The 5,737-nt window shown below is 40.9% G+C and overlaps 1 non-coding gene across 1 annotated transcript; it reads left to right on the plus strand.

Annotated features, from left to right (window-relative positions):
- The first annotated feature begins 3,334 nt into the window (after window positions 1–3,334).
- On the plus strand, window positions 3,335–3,407 carry TRNAC-ACA (transfer RNA cysteine (anticodon ACA)). Its single transcript has one exon. It is a non-coding gene; the product is annotated as a tRNA-Cys (tRNA).
- The last annotated feature ends 2,330 nt before the right edge of the window (window positions 3,408–5,737 follow it).

Here is a 5,737-nt window from a genome sequence, read left to right on the forward strand (position 1 = left end):
GAATGGATGGATACAGAACCCACAAATACAGAGGACTGAGTGTATAGAACACAGAGGAGTCAAGTAAAATACCACCACAAGGAAGTAGCCAGTCAAATTCAGGCAAGGGAGAGAGTCAACAGGACAAATGGCCTGGTTTCTCCAACAAATCAACAACTTTTTAAAAAGGACAGGAAAGAATTGGCTCAAGAAAAAAATGGTTTTGTGTAAAGTGTGGATTTTGAATCCTGATTCAAATAAATATTTCAGGCAATTGCATAAATTTGAATATGGAATAACTATTATGTAATGTTGAAGGATTATTAATTTTGCTATGATGTGGCAGTTAAAGAGGAAAACCATGTTTGTCCTCTGCTACTCTTATAACACTTTTCAAGACTGCATATGTGCTAGTTACCTACTTAAATATCCATCTCTTCCTTCTTTACTAATAAGCAAATTCCAATATTTTTCAAAGCTGCTGTATGCCCATCTCCAGGAGTTAGATGGCAATAGTCTAAGACTGTCAACAAATCCCACATGCCCAACCTTCCTCCAGATCTGTTTGATGAGAAATAATGGAAAAACCTATGGTGGAGATACTGGGAATGTGTTTATTTCAATAGAAGTTTATAGATGTGTGTGTGTGTGTGTGTGTGCGCGCGTGCGTGCACACACACATGTGCGCTAATCACTCAGTCATGTCCGACTCTTTGCAACCCCATCGTCTGTAGCCTACCAGGCTCCTCTGTCCATGGGGATCTCCAGGCTAGTATACTGGAATGGGTTGCCATGCCCTCCTCCAGGGGATCCCCCCAACCCAGGGATTAAACCCAGGTCTCCCACATTGCAGGCAGATTCTTTACCATCTGAGCCACCAGGGAAGGTTGAGAATACTAGACTGGGTAGCCTATCACTTCTCTGGGGGATCTTCCTGACCTGGGAATCACACCAGGATCTCCTGCATTGCAGGTGGATTCTTTACCAGCTGAGCTACCTGAGAAGCCCAGAAGTTTATAGATGCTGCTGGCCAAATCCCTGCATTCTTCCTGCCTTGAACATGTAGTGTAGCCATTTTGCTATCATACAGGAAAATTCAAGAGAAAAAATAGAGATGTCAATTCTAACATTGTTGGTCTGTTAAATCAAAACCATAAGTGGTCTACCTGTGAAACAAACCTCTATTTAAGCCACTATGATCAATTTGAGCCCTGATATATTAGCAAAAACTGGTTTAGAGGATGAGTTAAAACAGAATCAATGAAGGCACTATTTAGAGGTTTGGGATCAAAATTATGGTGCTGGAAAGGTACTGTTGCATATGAGAGGAAATCCAAAGGAAATATTTAGAGAACTGGTTAAGTTGTAAGACATCTACTCAGTGCCTTCCAAAATTAGAGAATTGCTAGGTGTGGAAAAACTCACATCTTTGGTATCAGGTCTCTGGGTGATATATGACAACATCTAGACACTTCAAACATCAAAATGGCCTCCAGAAGAGGCAGCTAAGGCTCCTGCTTAGAGGAGACCCTGCAGTGATGAGATGCCATCCTTAAGGATGTAGTATATATCTTAAACCACTTACCATCACATGGTGCTGTCTCCAGTAGGAAGAATATATAGGTCTGAGATCCAAGGCATGGAGGTAAGAAGTCATCCAGCTGACCACCACTCCCAGGGACCCACTTGGGGAGTTTGTGATTCCCACCTCCAAAACTTTAGATTATGGGGATTTCAAAGTCTCACATCTTGGAAGAGAGCTACTTCATCCAAGGGATACAGTAAGAGTTCCACTAAACTGAAAGCTAAGACTAGCTTGATCTTGCTGAGCTGCTTGCAGCAGTAGACCAGCAGGTACAGAACAAACTCACCACAAGAGCAGGGGTTGTTACCACAGATCATCCTGAGGAGGTAGGAAGAAATATGTTGGGCACTCACGATTCACTGGGTCCCTCAGTATTCCCATGCTGGGCTTTCACTGTAAATAGCTGAGTAGAGAAAGCGAGACTTTACAAGTAGATGGTAGACAGAAAGGCTCAGACCCTTCCCCTCTTTTGAGCCATTTAGACCAACAGGAGCTCTAGTCAAGAGGCAAAGGACATGTAGAGAGAGGGAGTTTATGAGAATCAACTACAGCCTCAGGACCAACTGCAGCAGCCAGTAACCACTAATCCTTGTAAGCTTTAATGTAAAACACAAATACGACAATCAATCAGAATCTGGAGGAAATTGTGCCTGGATGGAGGGAACTTCTTGTGAAGTCTCCGGGTAAGATCAGGGGTGGAATGAAGTGTGTGATGTTGGAGCCCCACCAGGTCCGCATCACCAGGTGGATGTCCCTAGTCCCCAGTTGCTGTGCCTGTTGGATGCAATCTGCTCACAACTGCTTCCTGCTTGAGAATTGCCTTGGGCCAATGGGAGCAGCCGCAGCAGGAAGTTACGCCCACTTTCTTGACTGGCTTCCCGCCCCACCCCAACCTGCTTACCTCACTCTTCATCTCCTGAGAATACTTTCTTCAAAATGCATCTCTCAGAATTCACTATTTCAGATTCTAAGAAACACGATCTAAGATGCTATCTTGGTTTGAATTGTGTCCCCCCCAAAACATGTTCACACCTTACAACTTGGTACCTGTGAATGTGACTTTACTAGGAAATAGGGTCTTCAAAGATTGTAATCAACTTAAAATGAGGCAATACTGGATTAGGATGGGCCCTAATCTGATGACTTGTGTCCTTGTAGAAGGAGAGACACAAAAAAGACACACACACAGGGGAAGTCTACCACGTTTTGTTAGAAACAGAAACTGGATTTCAGCTGCCACAAGGAACTGCCAAGGATAGTCAGCAACAACCAGAAGTTAGAAAAGATAAGGAAAGATTCTCCCTTAGAACCTTCAGAGAAAGTATGATGCAGTTTTAAGCCACCTAATGTGTGATATTTTGTTACAGCATCCACAGGAAACAAGCACATTGTCATTGAGGACTCAACATCAATTTCAGCTCCTCTGTGAAGGAGCTGTCTGGTTGCTCCTTTCTTACTGGCCCCTCCATCTCCTCCGATCACGCACAGCACACACTTGCCCCTCCACTCACTGCCACATGCCATGCACAGCCTAAGGGTGCATTTCCACTTTCCATGGGTGCTAGACTTAGAGCTTCTGGAGAGCAGAGGCCAGGGATGACACTTACCCTGATTCCCAGTTTAAGAAATCTCTTTGGTTAGTATTAGCTTATTAATAGACAACTCAGAAACATTTTATTGTGGACTCACTGTGGAAAATACTCCCTGTGCATAAAAGATAGGAAAAGAAGAAAGCAAAGGGTTTCTGTATTACTTAAGGTTTTATTTTGTTCCCTGGTGGCTCAGACGGTAAAGTGTCTGCCTACAATGCAGGAGACCCAGGTTCGATCCCTGAGTCAGGAAAATCCCCTGGAGAAGGAAATAGCAACCCACTCCAGTACTCTTGCCTGGAAAATCCCACAGACAGAGGAGCCTGGTAGGCTACAGTCCATGGGGTCACAAAGAGTCAAACACAACTGAGCAGCATCATCTTCTTTCATTCATTCTTTCTTTCTTTTCTTTATGAGTTGGACCACTGTGGCTCAGGGAGAAAGGCTTACAGAAATGACATAGTTAGAGGGATAGACAAAAAAAAAAAAAAATGTGAGCTGGTAAAAATATTGATAGATGCATTAGAATATTTGTAAAAGTTGGCATTTGTTAACTTTCTTGCTTAAAAAGACCCTAAGACTATTTGATCCTCTGAGTTCATGTAACTTTTGAAACTCATGCTCTTAAATTCCTCTGGAAGCTGAAGCACATATAAAACAAATACAGGTGAATAGAAAATGTTTTTTATGAATTTAATGGAAAAACAGAAACATGTTGGTCTCAATCTCAAACTCTTTGATTTCAGCGTCCAAGAACACTTATTAATTAAGGAGACGTTCATGTTCTGAACTGCCTACTGCCTGTTAGTGTTTTTAATTCACATCTGGAAAGTTTCCTTTGAGAACAAGTGTCCTGCAGAATGCCAGCAATCTATCAAGACCATATTTCTGGGGCTACTCTTTTCTGATTAGATGGTTCTGGGAGACTCAAGGAAGGGAGGTCAGAAGGAGAGTACTGATAGTCTGTACAGTGAGAGATTAATAATATCAACACAAAAGGCCTCATTCTCAGGAGCCATGTTAGAAGTTGTTGCCTTAGTGTTATATTCTTCAAAGACAATTTGTAGAACTGAACTTCAGAATGAAATTCACGAGTCAATGTGAATAACTACAACTCTTTTAAACTTAACATTTTAACCTAGTCCACTAAAAAAGAAATTACTAAAAAAGTCAAATGTAATGTTTGTTTTCTTCTAGGTCCTCAAAGAAAAGATGGGAGTGGTTCAACCATAAACCACTTAGATAACTTTAAATAGAGAATGATGAAGCATTATCAGAGTTAGCCATTGATCTGAAATAATACAGGTGATAAACAGGATAAAGGCAAGATCACTCACTGACATAGCCAATTTTGTATAGATAAAAGAATTGAAAATAAGAAATCCCTACTGATTATTCTGAACGATTTCTTTTTTTCCCTTAAGACTTTCTTGTTTCCCTCCTTTCCCCCCAACTACGTCAAATGTTAACAGAATAAGAACACCGTTCTTCTGCCCTAAATGTCTTATATTCAAAATATTCAAATGTAAAATCTGATCAAAAAGGAGCCCCAGTTTTGGAAGGCAAAGAACACGGGCCTGTTTAGAGTATCCAGTGTCATTCTACAAAAACCTTTTTCTTTTCTCATGAGGACCTTTGATACTCTGCCCTGGAAAACCAATACACAGTATTGTACAATTTGATAATGTGTGCACGCTGCTCTGTGAGAAGTTGGCAGGAAAAGTAAAAAGGAGAAATAATCCTTGTAGTTTTAGGGGAAAATAATAAGGTCACTGCAAGTAGAATTTTTCCCTCCCTCAAGTCTCAGTACCCATCGTTTTTCCGAGATTGGATTTCATGTGCATTTCCGCACAGAATGAGAAAACTTCACGTTAGGCCTATCAACTCACCTGCCTGTGACAATCTCGAGATCTTAATAGCCAGACCACCAAACAGGAAATCGTCATGCAGCTCAAGTTTTGAAAGCTATCAGTCCACAACCCTGCTTGCCAGGAATATTTTCCAGAGCCTATCCAATATTTACCAAGAAATATTTACAAGTTTAAAACACAAATGTTTTATGTTTTTTCATATAGAACAGAAATAAGAGCTATTCTAAGGAAATTAATTCATTCACATTTATCTACTCATGTATTTAACTTTTAATAAGCTTTTAATAAGCATTTGCTTATTCAGTTAATTGTCATTCTTTCCTCAACTAACACAAGCCAGAAAGAGTGCTGAGTAATGAAAATATGAAGATGAATAAGACCCTGAGTTTTCTTTCAGAGAACTCTTAGGGAGGTAAGCAGGCAACCACAATCTAAGATAGATTTTTATTTACAAAGAGATGCATCCAGTTCCAAACAGGCCAGAAGAGTTCCACCCAAGTGAAAAGAAGCATTTAGGTCCTTCAGAACCTCTGGGACAGTGAGCTCTGATCTTAGATACGTGGAGAAAACAAATCCCTACCCGGCTGGGAATTCGCTCTTCTGTGTAACTTTCTAAATCCTTGAACACTGAGCTCGTCATTTTCTTCCTTGTTCTCATTCCAAGAGTAACTGAGTTTATTCTGCCCCAAACTCTTTTTCCAAAGATGTTGATA

The sequence above is a fragment of the Muntiacus reevesi genome, chromosome 12 (assembly GCF_963930625.1).
Source record: "Muntiacus reevesi chromosome 12, mMunRee1.1, whole genome shotgun sequence".
Classification (NCBI taxonomy): Eukaryota; Metazoa; Chordata; class Mammalia; order Artiodactyla; family Cervidae; genus Muntiacus; species Muntiacus reevesi.